At 43.6% G+C, this 19,717-nt stretch overlaps 1 protein-coding gene across 1 annotated transcript in view; it reads right to left on the reverse strand.

Annotated features, from left to right (window-relative positions):
* Nucleotides 1-19,717, reverse strand: part of LOC8029253 (homeobox protein aristaless) — a 182,191-nt gene that overhangs the window by 107,467 nt on the left and 55,007 nt on the right. The window lies entirely within an intron of this gene.

Consider the following 19,717-nt stretch of genomic DNA (forward strand, 5'->3'; position numbering starts at 1 on the left):
TTTATAAGAAAAGCAACGTTTGCCCACCTCCAAAAAATTTCAAAGAAACCGAGATAAGCTGTCTCTTTTAGTACTGCCTGTTGCCAATGCCTCCTTATCCTTTTGCGCCGAAGAAGGGGCCGCCCCAGAGCACGCGAATAGCTACAAAGTGTGCGCAAGGTCGAAGCAAATTTGCGCCCTGCTCAAACAGCCCAGAGGGTGGGGAGCCTCAACGAGAGACCCCTTAAAAGCTGCAATTTGGCCATTACCGACGGCAACCTGCAGCAGGTACTTGCCGCGCCGCTCCTTTCGTCTTCCGTTCGAGCGAGAAACTCGCTTAGGCAACCAAAACCGAAGCTCCCACTTCAATCAATTGCCTCCGCGTCAGAATTGTTGTCCGTGCAGCGAGCGGGCATACCGGATTCGAGCGCAAACACACGCTGCTCCCCTCGTCTCAGTGTTTCGCAGCCATTTCTTCGGTTTCTTCGGTCTATTTGAGAGGAATTACCGACCACCACAGTTAGATGCGTGCCCCGGGGCGCCCGCATGGCTTTTCTTTCTCTTGGCGTAATGACGGCTTTTCTGGCTCCGATGCCAATTAATCTGCCAATGCCGAACCATACCCCGTCGGATAGACGTCCTCCCTTTTCTTCCTTCCCGCTCCCTCTCACCCTCCTCTCCACCGAGCCTTTGGCATACGCGTACATCGGAGGGCATATTTATGCGTGTTTGTATTCGCCCCCCCCCCCCCCCCCCCCCCCCCCCCGGGCAAGACCAGCGCTTCAGCGAGTGAGGCAACGTCCCACACCGTCCAAAGGGCTTGTTGCGTTTTGCGACACGTGTGAGAAATGCATCCTCGCAATAAACGAAAAAAAGACAGGGAGAGAGTGGGAGAGAGTGGAGACTGTCTAAAGCTGGCTCAGGAAGTAGGCAGACGAAGCGTTTTGCCGAATGCTTATCAGCCGCCCCCACTTTTTTGTTTGTTTTATTGTCTTAGCAACGGACTGTGGTCAAGTGTGCCGATCCTGGGGGGGGCATCGGAGAGACCAAGTGCGAAGAAACGTTTAGGGGTTCTAAACGACGGCGCACCGGGCGCGGACTCGAAGAAACAGGAAACTGTCAGAGCCGCTGTGCCCCGGATGATGTATGAAACGGACCCGCATGTTCGCTATGGACGTCGTGCGTCTTCTTGCGCGGGGTTCATGCTCGCTTCAAATGAGGATTGATGGTTCGATAGGCTTGCGCATGAATGCTTGCCCAGTGGATGCGCGGGGCTTCGCATCATGTCGGCAGGGCGCTTTCTTATCTCGGCTTCATCTGAGGCTCGTCCGCGCGGGCTGCCGCTGCTGGAGAACCGAGGCACCTGCAGCCTATGCGATAAACGCCGCGCATTGGCATCAGAATGATATATGGCAGAGTTCTGTAGGAAGTGTTGCACAACCTTGCAACTCTTCCCGTCTCTGTAATGGAGGGGGTCTGTAATTTGTGTGTTCTGCGCTCCTGATTGTGGACGCATGGTTCGCGCCTACCTTATGGTAATCTGCGTAAATCGTGAGACCTAGAGCCAAAGCTTGTGAGATATCCAGCATAAAGAAACATCCCAGATGAAAAACAGATTCCGGATCGTTTTAATATAATCTAGGGTCACTGTGAAGCATCCAGTCGCTCATATGCACAAGGGATCCTATTAGAGTAGGAACGTGGTTTTAGTTCAATCATGGGGAGGTCTATGAACCGACGAAATTTAATCGTAAGCAATTCCACTTCTGTTTTATCGGGATGATTCTTCCTCCTTCTCTCTCTCTCGTTTTAAAACCGAGGTTAGTTTTCACGTATTCTGAAGCGTTTTAAAAGTATTCTAAGATTTTCAGAGCTCTCGGGATTGTTCGGTAAACAACCCAGAGGCGTAGTGTCGATATGAAATTTGCCTTTATTTCGGTACCTGGCTTTGGTTCGCTTCACGAATTACCGCCCCACGATGCTTTCATGTTGTTTGTGTCGCTGATATCTAAAACTTAGGGCCTAGAACACCTGCACAGTAGTCTCCCTTCAACAAAGAACGAAAGTGTGGACATTCTCATTGCCGATCCAGCACGGAAGCGCAGCAACGTCTTTGTGCAATAAAGCATCAACACGAATTACAACAAAAAGTATACGTTTGTGTCTGCATAGCTTAAGCTTGTAGGTCTGCCTTTGAAGTATGGGGACACTATAGTTTATAAGACGATGAATGCAGCCAGCGCAGTATAACTGCTAGCGTGGGTTCTTTAACGTGCATCTCGCACTAGAGATACTCGACAGCACGCCAGTACAATACTCGTCCAGGTCGAAACGGACAGCGGTGGGGTTGGAGCCCAAGTTCCCTGGGTTCTGCAGCGCGAGTTATCGCGACTCGGGTTTCGTGATGGCCGCTTAAGGCCGCAATACCTTTTAGCGAGGCTGCTTGTCCACATTATGTTCGACTGTGACCAGTCGTTAATCCTGATATGCAGAAAGCAATATTAACAAGGCACATCTATATTCATCTATATGTGAGGGTGGGAGTGCCGAACTGGGTTTTGTCGGTGGCAATGACGAGTGGTGCGCGAAAACAGGCGCGATCGCTAACGAATCTAAACTCCGCAAAAGCTAGTGACGAATACACGAAGCCGCGATTACCGGTCGTAAAACAAACTCTATGGAGCTGCCGAAAGTAGTACCTAGTTCGAAGTCGCGACCTCGGTGCGAGGTCCCCTGCCGAGGGAAGCGGGGAAGTGAACAGGTCGACTGGAGTCCACGGATTGGGCTGTGAAACGTCCTAAAGGTTGCAAGAATATAGATATCTAGCTCTCAAGTTTTGAGCAGCACCCCTGGCGAGTAAAATGAGTCAATTTTAAGTCGCGTTTCTCTTGTGCACCTCGTTGCGACCTCTCAAAGGCTTTGCCAGTGCCCGTAGGCAGACGCCGAGGGACGTTGACGTAGGTAATTTCGGAAAGGATCGACGCTTTTTTTTTTCAGCCAACCGGACGGTTCGTGCGATATCGTGTTAGTGAACTTCAAATGTGCACGCACCATTCGAGTCGACGATTTCGGGAAAGGAATGGCCATTTGAATTTTTCGCGGTCCACGCTACTAACCCTTGACGCCACATCTCCCCTTCCTTCTCTCTACCTTGTCCGGATGTGATGGCACGCAACGAACGAGATTTAGGATCGCAGCCTGACCTCCAAATGAGCTTATCTCCTTCCACGAGCCCCCCAAACCACGGCTCAATCCTCGAACGACTCCCGAAGCGTTCGCAAATGCTCCGTCGGCACCGCAGAAAGAGTTGTTCGGCCTCCTCCTTCACTTTCCCCGCTACTTCCATTCATCCCCGGAGCTGACAGCGATGTGGGTAGCCTCGTGCTCGGATAACGAATCAGTCGACGACATTATACCACGTGACCACTCTCTGCTCGAGCGCACAAAGGTGACGAGAGAAAGTCCCGTGGTATACGAAGCCGGCAGTCGGAGTGGACCACCCGAGGACGTAGCATCGCCCCGACTGTAAGGGTGCGAGGAGGAACGCCGACGGTAGGCGTCCCTTCCCTGTACTGGTCGTGGTGCGGACGTCTGCTGGAAATGGATGGCCTCGTCCCATACGCACAGGAAAACAAGTCGTCGAATTAGTTGCGTGTCCGGCGTCCGCTGGGAGAGGGACCGCTTCGGACGGAGGTGGCTTCGACGCACAAGCGCGCGGAGGGAGAAACCGAGCTGGACGCCGTGTAGGTATCCATTACGTTGATAAGCTTATCGGACTTGATATAGTGGGTGCGTTATTACGCCGGGAGGAACGGCACCGGAGAATCGGCGAACGACGCGCATCTGTCTCTCCGAGACCGGCATCGAAGGCTATTACTTTCCGCTCGGCGGCGCAGTCCTAATTCAGCCCCCTGCACCCGAAACGTGGACGAGCGCGGTACCTACTCGCGCATTCTCCCGTCCCTATTCCGTTTCTCGACTAAGGACGGACTGCAGAGAACGCTACGAGCCATCCTGTAGCCAATCCGGCGCCGTGAGCTGATCACGTGACTGCGTTGCTGCGCCTCTTCCGAACCTCACGTGACACTCACGCGCGATTCAATTGGTCTCGATGACTCGTAGCGTCGGCTACGGTCCATCGTGAGGTGGATTGGAATATAAAGTTGGCGTACTCGAGAAGAAAACGCAGCGACTAAAAAAAAAAAAACGGTGGCCTTGACGTTTGAAGCGATCGGTGTCCAGGTACGCGGTAAAAAAAAAAAAAAAAATAGTTATAATAAATCGGCAGAGCTTTAAGAAAGAAGCGCAGCGACCAAATAAAAAGAGGGAGCAGAGCGGCCTCATTAAGGCATGCCCATGTTAATCGAAAATAGGAGAGGCTCTTACTGCTCGCGACTAACACACGGCACTTAAACTACCATTATCCACGCCACGTAGGGAGCGAGCAGAAACGGCCTGTGTACACAATTAGGGATGACGCGATAAGCGTTTCTCTTCCCCCCTCCGCTTCTGTCTGTAGATGTTCGAGAGGACCGCTCCCAAAAAGAAAGCAAACCAAAATCCGCGCGAACGTCGGTCGACATAAAGCCCGGCCAAAGGCGTGGAAGCGCGGCGTCCACACGAGACGGTGCGTTGCCTATCGGTGTACCACCTAGAGCACAAGACCTGCTCATGACGTCATCGTTCGTGGACCCCCGACTAGCCCCAAGCGGCAGACGCGCGCGTTTTAACGTCCCGTTCGTCGTGAGACGCTGCAAGACGCGCTGGCCGAAACGCTGACACGCCAGCTTGGCGGCGGACGCTGCTTGGGTCCACTAGAGATGACGTGTGCTGACGAAAGGTCTCGTTTTTGAGGTGCTGTTGGTCGTACGAGGGCGACTCCTCGCGGGGCCTGGCGCGGCGAACGGTAGTGCCTGCGCGATCCCCGAACACCGAGGACGGCACAATTCGGGGTGCGGTACGTGCTCAAAAAATTGCTGAGCCCGACCCCCCCCCCCCCCCCCCCCTTTTTTTTTTTTTTCTGTCGTCCAGCGCATCCTTGTGTTAATCGCGCCGATGGTTTTCGGACACGCGAGAAGACGCGCCGCCGCACTATGCAATTGACGCGTATTTTACCGACTCCCCGTACTGTCACTCCCTCGCGACCGCTTTAGCGTACGCATCTTTTGTTTAGTGTTACCGCTGGCCCCGCTGCGTTTCTGCGACACAATTTTTGAGGTCAGTGCGTCAGTCGGTGAAAAGATGGAAGGAACATCTTTCGAAGAAAAGAAATCGTACGCTTCGCTAGGTTTGTCATACTTTAAATTGTTCGAGACGCGGAATATCCGGAATCATCAGATCGGCTATGGCTACTCAGAAATCTGGCTGCTTTCACGCTTTACCGCTAAACAAATAGGCTTACCTCGAAAGCGTTTCCGCAAATATGTGAATTAGAATATGAAAAAGAAAATCGAATTCGCGCGTTCGTTTACGTGTGTACGTGTTGGTGTACGCCACCCGAAATTAGGGGTTCCTTTCTCTTACATTCACCCTAAAATTTGTTGAGGCATTATTTTTATATTATACTTTGGAGGGAAAAAAAATAAACTGCTAATATCTTCTCTCCCCTCCCCCGACGTATATAATCGGATTTGGTGTTCTTGCGGGTCAGCAAAGCCCTAAATCCCCATGGACTAACAAAAAGGCATTCGGAGGGAAATTAACCAACAGCCATATCCCGAATTGTAGTTATTTTCGTCCAGCTCGCTCTCAGATCCGTTAATGCATTCTGAACAAAACCCGTATTTGTTTATGGAGTCGATCCTATCGTACTTCCAACTGCTATCGCAGTTCGCGAGGGTAGCGATTTAAAAGATCGTTTTTGTACAACAAATTCTCATTTGCCTTCATTTACAAAGTCGCGTAACCCGTGGAATTCAGTGACGTCACGTGCAACGGGTTGTGCGCGGAGGCACAAACTCACGGGCGCACAGACGGACAAATGTCTGGACGGAGAAACTATAAAAATCCATCTTTAAAAAAAAAGGAAATGGAGGTGTCACGATTTTTTAGTATGTAAGTACAGTGCAAGCCGCTTATAACGATTATGAGAAAACCCGAAATTTCTGTCGTTATGACCGATTATCGCTGTATCTGTACTAGAACCTGATCATTTCCAGTCTAGAAGCTTTATAGAAACTGATCGTTTTAAGCGGTACATCGTTATATGTGGTATCGTTATAAGTTGGTTGTAGTGATATTGCGAGGGGAAATGACGTACACGCATGCAGGATGCGGTTAAAAGTCGACCTCATTTCCAAAACATCCACTGCTCCATCGTGTCCAAGAGGAGACGAATGCTCGCTTGCTCCTCGCGCACAGCACACGACGCACCCGGGAGGACCACTGGATGCACCTCGGTCCCTCCGAGACCAGCGACACTCTATGTACTGCGTGCGTGACAGCGTATGCGTGCGTGAGCTGCGCGGCCGACGCTTATCGCTGATCGATGGACTTAATTACGTTAATTGCCAGACACGCACTAGGCTCGAAATAAGTATCAGACTAGCGGACGACAGACAGAAAGAAACCTGCTCGACCGCGCGAGGAAAATCGCGGCCCCGTCCCATCCGAACCGGAAGACGAAGCTCGAGGATGACGCCATCGATGCTGGGTCCCCGACCCTCCCCAAGCCGCGAACGCGCTGAAGCTCCGTAGACGTTTGCGAGCAGCCTCGTTTCGAGAGCTAGTCTGGCCACTGTGGAAGGAAAACGCATTGTTTGGGTGCCAGTCTGGAAACCGTGGGCACGCCTCAGCAGTGCTTGAGGGACGCCAAAAAGCGGCGGACGTCTCAGCGTCGTCCCCATGCTAGCGATGCTCACTCGAGCTGCTGCCTGGATCCACCGTAGCAACGGGGTGGGAGAGGTGCTGGAGTCGTTTTTTAGGAGATACTGTCCTGGCCCCGCTCCGTCGGGGAGGAGCGTCGAGGACCGCCGCTGCACCGACGTATTTAGAGCTGGGGAGAGACCGCGAGCGCGCCCTAGAGTTTAATTTGTCCAGCTCCCGGTCGTCTTTGTTCTCTCGCTCTGACAACGATGCCGCGTGGCTCCACTATACGTCATCGTTGGGCTTTGACGAGAAGCGGGGACGTTGCCGAGTGCTCGGGTATTATAGGTTGTGCAGCGTCTGCTCGGGTCTTCTGTACCTCTGTTCGTCGGTCTCTCTTATTATTTTTCTTCTTCGCGTAATATCTGCGAGGGGTATCTTCTTGTCCGCAGCGTCCAATCCATCAGACGCGACCTCGTTAGTTTGAGAGGGAGGGTGAAAACAGATTCAGAGCAATTGACGCGTGCGGCGTTGTACGTGCACGCTTGGGAGCGTGCTGCTTACGCTTGAGCTACGCCACAGTTCTATTCCCCTTTTTTTTTCCTAGCTACAACATGCGCCGTTGGTGTTACCTCGTTCTGGCCGAATGCGATCGGCGCGTAGATGAATAGATACGCATACAGATTCGTAGAGCAGAGGATTTTATTTTTGATAACTTTCGGGGTAGTTGATAATTAACGGGCGCAGCGCGTCGATTAACTCTATGGCCTCTATACTTTGGTTGTTACGAGTTCATTTTATACGTAGTAAGTTTCGCGTATTAGAATAACGGCCGCTGGTTTCAGCGCAGGGTATTGTCAGGTATCAAATGGCGATCGCGCTTGGGTTAGCGGTGACTATTAAGCCGGTGTTGATTGGCCCGGTAACCTATACTCGATTAACGATAGGCCCGTGCACTTGCCTATAAGCGCGGGTAAAATATGACCGAATTATTAAGCGACTTTTTCAAAAGATACACGACCGACGGGTGAGCCGCATCAACCCAGGACATCGTTGTTTGTGGTTGGACTTCTGTTGTTGGCTTTCCGATTTCGTTAAAGTTATTTAATTTTACGTCGCTTCCTGCCAGCGATTGTGAAAAGACGGCGGTCTTTGTTCTCGTTTCGTTCTGACTCTCCTCAAAGGGTGGAACACGCGTATAAAAAAAATTACAGAAAGAAACCGATAACTTATACGCAAATAAAAAGTGGACGAAGCCATATATGACTCGCAGTTCCGGTTTTTTCGCGTCCGTCAACAGAAAACCTACGCGCGCGCCTTATCACCTTCGCGCACGCCTTATCATTTATCATGAGGTTTTGACACTTGCTTAAATAAATAAATAAATTAATTAATTATTTAATATCTTTTTTTATTTCCATCGATTGTGATGGTGGGACCCTTGGAAAAAAGCTGCAATATGCAGCTTGACTGGTCTTCGGGCCCCTACAATGGTTAGCAGCAACGAAAGGGAAATAAAGCACACACACACACACACATAAAAAGCAACAATTGAAAGATACATAACTACGCACTTGCCTGTTTGTGAAGGAAATAGACAAACACGGAAAGTAACAATTAAAATTTACAAATCTATATGCGCTTTGGCCTATTGATGGAGAAAAATAAAACAGAAAATAGGAATCAGGTACCAGATCAGCAGAAATAATACAAACGCGATTCTTTAGGAGTTATAGAGTCAAAATGTACATCATTAATAGAAAAATTATTTACCAATTGTGATAAGGCAACTTTAAGCATTTGGAGACCATAGCTTGTTCGCTGAGTGACCATCTTCTACTTCTCCGCGCCGCGAGTGGGCTATGCTGGTGAATTTTCCTGGAAACCTGCACGGTTTTCTAAAAAAACATGAGCCCCTTACTTTTTCCCTCCTGAAACTAGCACATCGTCTATAATCGTATAATTTGTAAATAGTACATATCTTAAAATTTCCAAAGTTTTAAGAAGTGTGAACATCAGAAGGGACATTAGATATGTTCCTTAATATTTTTTCGTAACAAAAACAGTTTTTTCCATATTGGTTAGTGTCAATGAGCCCCATACTGGATGGCAGTATGTTAAGTGAGAGTAAAATAGAGAGTTGTAAATTAACAATTTAACATTCGTGGGCAACAAAGAACGGTTGAGATTTAGGATCCCAATTACTCGGCATAATTTTGGAATGAAATAAATTATATGACAATCCCAGGACATGCTCTCGTTAAAAAAGTACTCCTAGAGTTTTGAAGGAACTAAGTATTTTTATTGGACAAGAATTTAAACTCAGTGATCTAGACACAACCATAGACTTGTTTTTTGGACGAAAGCTGACTGCTTTTGTTTTATTGATGTTTACCGTTAAAGGGGCGAGGCAACAATTTTTGTACTTTTCGCAAATACCGCTTAGAACAGATCCCTGACGTTACGAAGGTTCAACACACCCCGCTACTGAACTCCTGTCGTCTGCGTCGCTGCCCGCCATAGACCCGGGCAAGTTTCTTGGCCTTAATTTTTACAGAAAGAGAACTACGCTTTGTAATTTTACAAGAAAAAAACGACCTGCGAAATAACATTTGACGAAAAGTTTAGACTGCTACTTGGAGGCGTCGATTTGTACGGTCCATTTTAGATCGAGCCAAGCGACTTGGACCACCCTATACTTCCTTGCGGAACACCAGAGGTGGTGGGTTTTACCGTCGATGAGTAACCTGTTCTTGCATACAAATTGTTTACGACATTGCAAGTAGGACTGTAAAAGTAACAGTGCTTGTCCACGGACACCATACATTTCAAGTTTTTTTTTTCTTAAATAAGACATCATGACTTAGGCAGTCGAATGCTTTAGTGAAATCCAAAAATAACCCTAGCACTATTTTTTGTTTTAAAAATTTTTCAATATGTTTTTTTTTTTTTGGTAGGTAACGCTGTTTCAGTTGAACAATGTTTACGGAAACCGAATCGAGAAGAAGTAATAAGATTATATTTGTTTGAAAAGTTTACTAAACGGTGATAAATTAATTTCTCTAATGCTTTAAAAAAACGGGCAATATAGATATGGGCCGATAATTGCCTAGCTCATTTTTCCTGCCTTTTTTATATAAAACCTTTGCTAGCTGAATTCGTCTAAGATATACACCTGTTTCAAAAGAAATATTAAATATATACGTTAACACTGGAGCGATTATATCGACGACATATTTAATTGGACGAATTTTTGTTTCATCAACGTCACAACTTGCACTATTTTTTAGCTGCATTATCACATTACCGACTTGTGTGCTGGTAGTTGGCTCTAAAAATAGAATTGCAGTTCCTCTGCTGAATATATTTGCAGGAGTAGGAACCATCAACAGTGCTACCCAGATTTATAAAATGATCATTAAACACATCCGCTAAGTCTCGACCGGTTACGTAAACGCCTTTGTACAGTAACGCTTCAATGGTGTTTGAAACAGTAACACCCTTAACCAAAGAACCTAGATGCTTCCACATAACATCGATGCGACCCCTTGATACAGAAAAAAATGGAAGGTTAGTAACGTTTTTTTTTTCTTTTGCATTCTTTAGTTCTTTATTTAGGTTGTTATCATAAGTCTTGAAAATTTGAAGATCGTCTGGATCGCGGTTTTTAAGAAATATCTTATATAAAGCATCGTGTGCGAATTATTTTTAACATGGCGCAGGTTATCCACGGCTTTCGAATCTTTTTGGATTCTCTTATGAATTTATACCGAAAGTTATGTCTGTACTATTGAAGAACCAGTTCTAGAACTGTGTTATAAGCATCATCGGCAGTACTTTGTTCAAGCACGGCGTCCCAATTTCTAGCTGCTATGTCCCGTCTAAAGGCGTCGTGGCGGTTGATTTCTACATTTTTAATAAATATGGATTGGTTTTTATTGTCTTCCTACGTAGATTATATTGCACCTGTAAGCGCTTTAGAAAGCGTTTAGTGATACTGATTTGAATTCACTAAGTAACAAATTTAATACTACTTTTGTGCGTAGCGTGTCAGATCTTCACTCCCAAATGAGGGGTGTTCCGGACTTTGCATCCAGCCCCGTTAGTGGGTGCGGAAACTCGGCTTATTTAACACAGATGACAGAGGATGACTTAGTGAAGATTATCAAGAATATGGCTCCAGGCAAATCGCCAGGAGCTGATAGGATTCGCCTAAGAGATATATCGGCAAATTTTGAGCACCTAAAGCACGTACTTCTGAAGATAATCAATTCGTGCCTTTCTACTGGTCAGATCCCCAACGGCCTGAAGATCGCGGTCGTGCGGCCCATCTATAAGAAAGGTAGCCGTAAAGTCATATCGAACTACAGACCAATTTCTATCCTGCCCGTGATTTCATTGATACTGGAAAAGTTCGTTTTCAACATAATGACTTCATTCTGTGAGAAATACTCCCTGTTATACCCGTCCCAGTATGGGTTTAGAAAAAATAGAGGAACAATTACGTTATTGGAAGATCTCTCTGACCATATCCACAAGAACATAGATAACAACAACTTTGTGTTAGCTCTCTTTCTGGATCTAACAAAGGCATTTGATTCAATTAACCACAAAATACTGATAAAAAAATTACTACGCATTGGCTTTAGGGGCCCTTTTATTGAATTTTTAACTGACTACCTCTCGGCCCGTCACCAAATGGTAAGCATTTGTGACGTTAAAAGCGATTTATTGCCAATTAGTACGGGCGTCCCTCAAGGTTCCATTCTCGGTCCTCTTCTTTTTAATATTTATGTAAATGACCTTGGCAGTCTACCATTTTCTTCGACGGTATATCAGTACGCGGATGACACTGTTCTGGTTTTTGCAAGTAATGACGAAGCCACAGCGTTATCGTATTTTTAACGCGATACACATGGGTTGATGGCTTGGTTCAGAGCTAACCAAATCTTAGTTAACGCGGACAAAACGAAACTAATGCATTTTCATAATCCTCACAAAGTATTAAATTTGTCTACGCCTTTAATGCTACATGAGTCTGACTGCAGAGACTGTGAATGCACACCTTTAGAATATGTGTCATCTGTAAAGTATTTAGGTCTTTTTTTCGATAAATTTTTAAACTGGGGCACTCACATAGACTACCTTGCGAAGCGTCTTCGCGTGGTTTCCGCATACTTGTTTCATCTGCGTATGGTATCTGACGTAAGTTTACGGATGAAGGTGTACCAAGCGTTAGGTGAATCGGTGCTCCGTTATGGTATAACGATATATGGAGCATGTTCAAATTACAAGAAAACAAATTAGATAATATTCTACACAATGTGTCCAAAAATATTGCGTACAGAACAAGGTGGAGCGGTGTAGATCCTGATTTAAGAATGAGGTCTCTTCTAATTCTTTCCATTGAACGACTGTACATCTATGTAGTTTGTCTAAAACATTATTATAACGACACATTCAAGGTACCATTAAAAAAGCAAAGAACACTAAGGAAAACAGAGCGGTTTGTTCAGCCTAGGATTTTGACGAATTACGGAAAAAGAGTAAGATCATTTTATGTCCCATACTTTTTTAATAAATTACCTGACGATCTATTTTGTTTACAGTCATTCAGTGTTGTTAAAAGATGCCTAAAATATTGGTGTCTTACTCATACTAACTAGTTCAGTGCGTGCGTCTCAGTGCAGACTTTGTTATGTTTTAATATGTGTGCGGTTGCATGTGCAGTTGCATTTTGATATTGTATAATTTTGACTTCTGTTGGCTGTCGGGACCCACCCACAAGCACCCTCGTGCTTTTGCGGGCCCGTACGTATCTGCATGTTTTCGTTCAGAAATAAATAAATAATAATAATAATAATAAAAATATTAGAAGATGGTCACTCAGGTCACAGCTAGATACTCCACTTTTTAGTTGATAGTTTGTTATAAATAAGTCTGAAACAGTTGTTGAGTACAAAGTAATTCTGGTGGGATTAGAGATTGTAATAATTCACCCGTGCACGCCAACAAGGCTCTCCATTTCCTTTTTGTTGGCCCCACTGTCAGAAAACATATTTATATTTAAGTCACCACATCAAATGTTACTAATACAATACGAAACCCACAAAACAAGTGTCAAAACCACGTGACAGATGATAAGGTGCGAGCGAACGATGATAAGCACTTAGCGCTCCCCGCACGCGTTTCTTGAAAAAATATTGCGGTTGCATAGACTGCCGCCACAACGGCAGCGTACGAAGTCTTTCATATATAAAAAAAAATTCTTGGTACAGTGCATGTAGTTTTTTTTTGTGATCATTCGGTATAGACCATTTTCCTTTTTTTAGAAACATGAACTGCCGCTTGCGTCCCAAGAAACTTCCGGTCGAACTGTCTTTGCAAGCCTGTTGAGCTGGCTTATGTCACTAGTTTTAGAAAGCATAAATGCTTCACGGACAACAAAGTTAGAGATTTAACGAGGGCCTTCGGCTGTACAATATTACATCTTGATAGAGGCAAGTTGGTTTACAAGAATACTCGAAACATTTTAACAGCTCTCGCACTCCTTCGTTATTTTTACGTTCACCTGGAGAATTGACGATTAAACACATCATGTTTATTTCAAGCAGCGGTGTTAAGGGGGCCTTTGTTCAACCTTTTTATAAACCGGAAGTTCTCTGGGACGTCAAAGACTGGAGCACCACCTGGTGGCGCTTGGCAAAAGAAGGGTCTGCAGTGCGGTGGGCAATCGTTGCATGCAGGTCATACCACAGCTTCGCTGTACAGCCAACTTAACAGTGCTGATTGAAGCATTATTATTTCATTTTTTTAATAATGGTATGCTGCGTTTTTTTCGCATGTTTTATATTTCGTTCGATTCTCGGATAACTGCTCTTAACACTCAGGTTCTAGTTTTCGCTCCTATTTGTTGAAGCAGATCAGCAGAAATACATAGTGATTCTTAAGTATTATTGGTGTTTCCATGAAATACCCTTTTCGAACAGTAATGTGCAAAATGGTACCACTCGGAGGTTTGCGACAGTTTAACAGTCCAAATGAAAAAGGTTACTACAAAGGAGCTCGTCTGTAGTTGATTTCTGAGGGCTTTAGAAAAACGCCTCCCGAATTCTAAAAGACATTCGGTGTGGAACACTACAGCAGATAATTACCTAAAAGAGGATTTCTTGCATGCTGGATATTTTAACGGCGTTCCGGTTTCATAACAAACCTTGGAATGAACAACCGAAGTTTCCACGTTTGCACATTGGTTACTTTTCTAGAGCCGACATTTCGAAGTATGACGCCATATTTACTCCCAACGAAGCTTTTCCTGGGATACACTTTCTCATTACTTACGAAGTTTCATCGCTTCTCCTCCCCCTGTTTTTACTATATAGGCAGCAGAAGCCCCGGCAATATTTTAGAATCACCCCTTCTGTCCACCTCTCCCGATATTTACCAAAAGTAAAATAGTTGTGAACGGCAAGCGCACTTCAAAGATGACGCGTTTTAACCAGAGTGTAGAGGTCGCCAAGAAAAAAAAAACAAAAAAACTACGAAGCAAGACAAAACGAGCAATAAAAAAGAAAAACAAATTAAGTTACGATACGATACGATACGAACTTTATTTTTCACCACAAATACAAGTGGTGAATGGGAGGCCGAAGAAAAAGCTGCATAAATGCAGCTTGACGAGGCTCCGGGCCCCCCATTCAGCAGCTACGACGGAGTACATACAGTACACTGGTCAAAAAAGAAAAAAATCAAATGAACAAATTGAATATTTGGCTGTTGGACAAATGCACAATATCTATGTTTTTAACAAAATATTCGTTCAGAATAGACGGTAAAGCATAACTTATTTTTTGTTTTCCATAGTTTGTTCTACATTTCGGAATTTGCCAGGGCTGGTGATTTCTCGATGAATAATAATCACTTTTTTCTTTTAAATCGGACAGTTGAAGAATTACATTTGAACGTCCTAATGCCGCATATTTATACGCCATCGTTAAACGATAGTTATAGATTTGGTGAATATTAATAATCTTGTATGACTTGAACAGTGAATCCGTATGATGTATGTAGGGAACGTTACCTATAATTCTTAGCACTTTTTTTTGCAATAAGTGTATTATATGCAAGTTTGAGTAAGACGTGTTACCCCAGATAAGGGTGCAGTAACATAAATGAGAATAAAATAAGGAATTGTACAACACCTTTTTTACGCTGGATGGAAGAACGTGCCTATGCTTGTTCATAATTCCTGCGACTTTGCCTAATTTGGAGCAGAGATGTTTTACGTGATTTGTCCAGAACATGTCTTCGGAAAAAATGACTCCGAGAGTTTTTATGCTATTTACAAATTCAATGTATGAAGACCCGAAATGAAGAGGAGTGTAAACTCGGTTACTTGAGCCGCGTGGGCGAAACATCATTGCTTTTGTTTTCGAAGTATTTATAGTCAAGCAATTGGACTGAGACCATGCTTTTAACTTTGAAAGAAATGCGTTAGCTTTATTTATGAGGGCCTCTTCGGACATATCAGAAAAAAAGATACTCGTGTCATCCGCATAGATTATATATTTACAGTTTAAATCAATGTTCACAATATCATTAATATACAACAAAAAAAGAAGTGGTCCTAGAATACTTCCTTGGGGCACTCCAGCTGATATGGTTAATGGAATTGATTTCTCATTATTAATTTGCACAAACTGGGTACGATATTCTAAATAAGATTTGATTAGAGCATGAGGAAGATCACGAATGCCGTAAGCATATAGTTTATCTAACAAAATGGAATGATTTATACAGTCAAACGCTTTGCTGAAGTCTAAAAATATCCCAAGGGTTAAGGTTTTTTCTTCGAAATTCTTAAGTATTTCTTCTTTTTGAACCAATAACGCTGTTTCGGTTGACCTATTCTTTCTAAATCCAAATTGACAATCAGTAATTATAGAGTGCTTATCACAAAAGTTAACAACACGAGAGTGAATTATTTTTTCTAGACTTTTTGAGAACACAGGAAGTATAGATATAGGACGGTAGTTCCCTAGTTCATTTTTGTTACCTGCTTTAAACAACGCTAAAACTTTTGCAGTTTGCATTTTTTGGGGAAAAGTGCCAGATGATATTGCGAGGTTGAATATGTATGTTAGACAGGGAGCAATAATATCTATCACATACTTGAAAGGTTTTATTTGCAAGTCATCGGCATCACGACTGTGATTATTATTAAGAGACAAAATAGAAGAACAAACCTCAATTTCATCAGTAGGGTAGATAAATAGTGAATCCGAAATTGACGAAATGTGATCTGACGCTTTAGGATTGTAAAAGCTATTTGCTATATTCACGAAATAGCTGTTAAATGCATTTGCCAAATTCAAACCACTCAATGTTTCGCCGTTATAGTTTATGTTTTCAATTTTGCTTGATTTATAGGACATATTAAGAACACTGTTTATACGTTTCCACAATAAATCTGCTTTCTTTAGGCACTCCACATCAAATAGATTAGAGTAATAGAGTTTTTTCGACTTTCTAATTTCCCTAGTTAATTGATTTCTATATTTTTTTAATTGTTCAAGTGCCGTTTTTTCACGGGTAGCAAGAAATATTTGATAAAGTTGATATTTTCTACGTGTCTTTTTAAAAAGTGTTGTATGCGCAATCTACGTCATCAGAATGGAATACATCGTACCAATCTGTAGTCATTAATTTCTGCCTAAATGTATCTAGAGTAGCTTGGGTAATGTTTTGAACAGTCACAGTATCTGAATTACGTTTACATACTTCTCGTGCTGTATCGGCTAGCATAAATATGGGCAGATGATCGCTAATATCAGAACTTACTACACCAGCCCTGACCTTTTCCTTATCAAAATTTGTAATAAATATATCAATTAACGTAGATGTAGACAATGTAGTGCGCGTGGGGTGGTTTATAACATTATAGAAGTTATTTTCCGCTAGTAGTAGCAGTAACTCAGACGCACTTGGAGTATCGTGCAGCAAATTTATATTTAAGTCACCACCAACAAAAAGATAGTACTTGCATTCATTGGCGTGACACAACAGTTTGTCGAAAAAAGCAAGAAAAAGGTTTACATTTCCGCTGGGTGGACGATAAACAACAGAAAATATGAATTTGTTTTGTTTAAGAGACAATATTTCATAGTCATCTGTTAGGCATGTATATTCTGGAACAACTTCATAGTCATCACTAGCAGTCAGTATCAAAATACCACCACCACGTCCACAAACGCGGTTTTGATAAAAGTGAGTATATTGGGAAAGAACAAAAAAATCGCAAAAAGTTTGCATGTGCAAGCTCATTGGTCACACGCAACATGTTATTGTGGTTAAAACGAAAGAGGATGTGAATGTACAAAAATAAACAAAAAGGTATTTCACTCGACGTAAAATATTTCGTCAGTAATAAAATAAATCATCCCAGTTAGTTGTGGCTATATATAATTAAATATGTCAACTACACGGGAAGTGAGCAGGTCACGAACTATTATTTCTATGTTCCGGCTGAATCAGTTTGAAAGCAGCTACGCATTACATAGGGTCACGAATGACTAAGCTGCGCAGAAATAAGGTTCTTACATTTGTTACGCATTTCTCCACCGGATAAAAAAAAAAGATCGAAAAAACAGAGCGTTATAGCCTCAAATGGCTACGAAACGCGACTTTGTCTGAAGGGAAATTAAAGCTGTTCTGTATTTGAGGAAAAAAAAAGGAAAAAATATACTTAGATCGTCTTTATTTGGCCTTCAGGATTGCGATTATCAAATTAAGGATGGATAGATGGATGTTTATGGCTATACCCTTTCTAACCTGCGGTAGCTTGCGCCACCTAGCCTAAGTCTAAAAATACAAACAAACGATTCCTCCCACCCTTCTAAACCAATTTTCTCTCCCTAACTATCACCAGGCCGTGTGGGATTATCACCAGGATGACCTTTGGGAAATCGGGCCAAAAAAAAAAGTAAAAAATATCATTACATTTTATGTACATCCATTATATTTGATATTCATGCGCTAAGTAGCTACTGCGACGCTTTGAAAATAGAGTTGTTCCCGTCGAGTTCGGTCGCGGAGTCGCGTTTGAGAGCGTTTGACTGCGTTGCGTCGAGAAACGAAAGCGAGTTAACGACCCATTTGTGCTTCCTATGAAGCGTGGCATCCAATTGGAGGAATGGCTTGGCACGCGACATAAGAGGCAGGAATGTCCTGGTTCCTCGCATCCGCAATGCAGTCAAGCGTGCTCAGACGCTCTCGAACGCAACTGTGCGAGGGGGCTCTTATACGCAGATATGGACATTTCTGCGCTTTCTACCAGCCTTGCCCGAGAAGTCATACGGTCTGCTTGCATTTCCTCGCAAGCCGCGCGGGTTCCGTCGGGTGGAAACCTCTAGATAAAACGTCACACCCATGGTGCCGCTTTTTCGGCTTTTCTCGCGTCTATGGATACGTTCGGAACAAATGCTCGTGATATTCAATTTCACGGGACAAAAATCAGCTAAAATCCCCCTCTAACTTGTTCTTTTTTTTCTTCTTTTCTAGAGCCTTTTTAGCGTCCCTGTATTATCAACACGCGTCTGGCTTCACGATGCAGTCAAAAAACAAACACGGCCGCAGCAAAAATGAAAAGAAAAAAAGGTTCGTTATAAAGATCTGGGAAGTCCCGGTTGCCGTTTTTATTTTCGGCCCTTAATGGCCTTTTTTCCTTTAAATTTACTCGGCACGCATTTTTTTTATTCGTGTTCCCAGATTTCCCCTACCTGTCACGACAAAGGGATACTGAACCGAAATTTGGATTTCGCAAAGCAAGGCTGCAGAAGTGTTGAACCGGACGCAACGAACTCCAAAACATCACTCGAACATCGATATCTCAAACGAATGGCACTACTTTTGGAAAAGAAGGGCGCGATGAAGCGAGTTCTTTGACGTAAGTATCCTCCGGGAGAATTTGAGAATGAGGAGAAACGGCCTCGCTTCTCTCCTCCTCGCTTCGGTTCACCAGCTCGACGGGACGTAGCGAGGAGGAGAGAGAATGAGAATCGTGACGTGCCTTGTCTCGTCGCCTCGTCGGCCGGGTTCAATCGCGCACTTCTTTTGCAAAAAATACGGCGATCCGTCAGATATATCGGCGTATGAGTGATATTTTTTGGTTTTGCAGCTTCCCGCCTATCCGCCCGGCCTTGTTTAGTGAGCTCGGAATTTCGAATCAGTATCCCTTAAAAAAAAAAAAAAAAAAAATGCCGAAGAATGGAGTACAAAAACATTTTTTGTTCCCCATTCTTGTTTGAAGAAAAATACAATTTTATAAAAATAATGAGTGATTAAGGTGTTTTACTATTGAATTTAGTTGGAACTTTAATAACCGTGTACGTTCTGCAAATTGGTTCGAATTTCAGGTAACTTTTAATTCCGGTGAAACAGAAAATTACGAACATCATATGCTGGCAAATACACATTCAAAGAAAGCAATAAAATGAGTCACGGACAGACAGACAAAGATAGTAAATACATGATTTTGTCACTTGACCAGTGCCCAGGGCCAAAAATCATCAGCATCTTTTGACAAAGACAATTAAATACGATTTCATTTATTCAGTCAAAGTTATGTGATTTATATCAATATTTACCTCTGATATATATTTATATCAGAGGTAAGAGGAACATCCCCTGAACTGTTAGGCTTGTCGCCGACCATAATACGTTTTTTTTTTTTTTTTTTTTTTTTTTGTAAAGGCTGCATGATTTAAGTTTTTCTCGTTTGATCCTTTGTTTCTTTAAATACAAAGGAAATGCTCGTGGAAAGCATAAAATGATAGAGCAACAGTAAATGTAAACTATTTTAGAGATTGTTTTGGGGTAAAAGTGTTTTTTAAATTACGATTTAAATCATGATGTAAACTACGATAAATGTCATTTT

This window comes from Ixodes scapularis, unplaced genomic scaffold, assembly GCF_016920785.2.
Source record: "Ixodes scapularis isolate PalLabHiFi unplaced genomic scaffold, ASM1692078v2 PGA_scaffold5__190_contigs__length_132052651, whole genome shotgun sequence".
In the NCBI taxonomy this organism is placed as follows: domain Eukaryota; kingdom Metazoa; phylum Arthropoda; class Arachnida; order Ixodida; family Ixodidae; genus Ixodes; species Ixodes scapularis.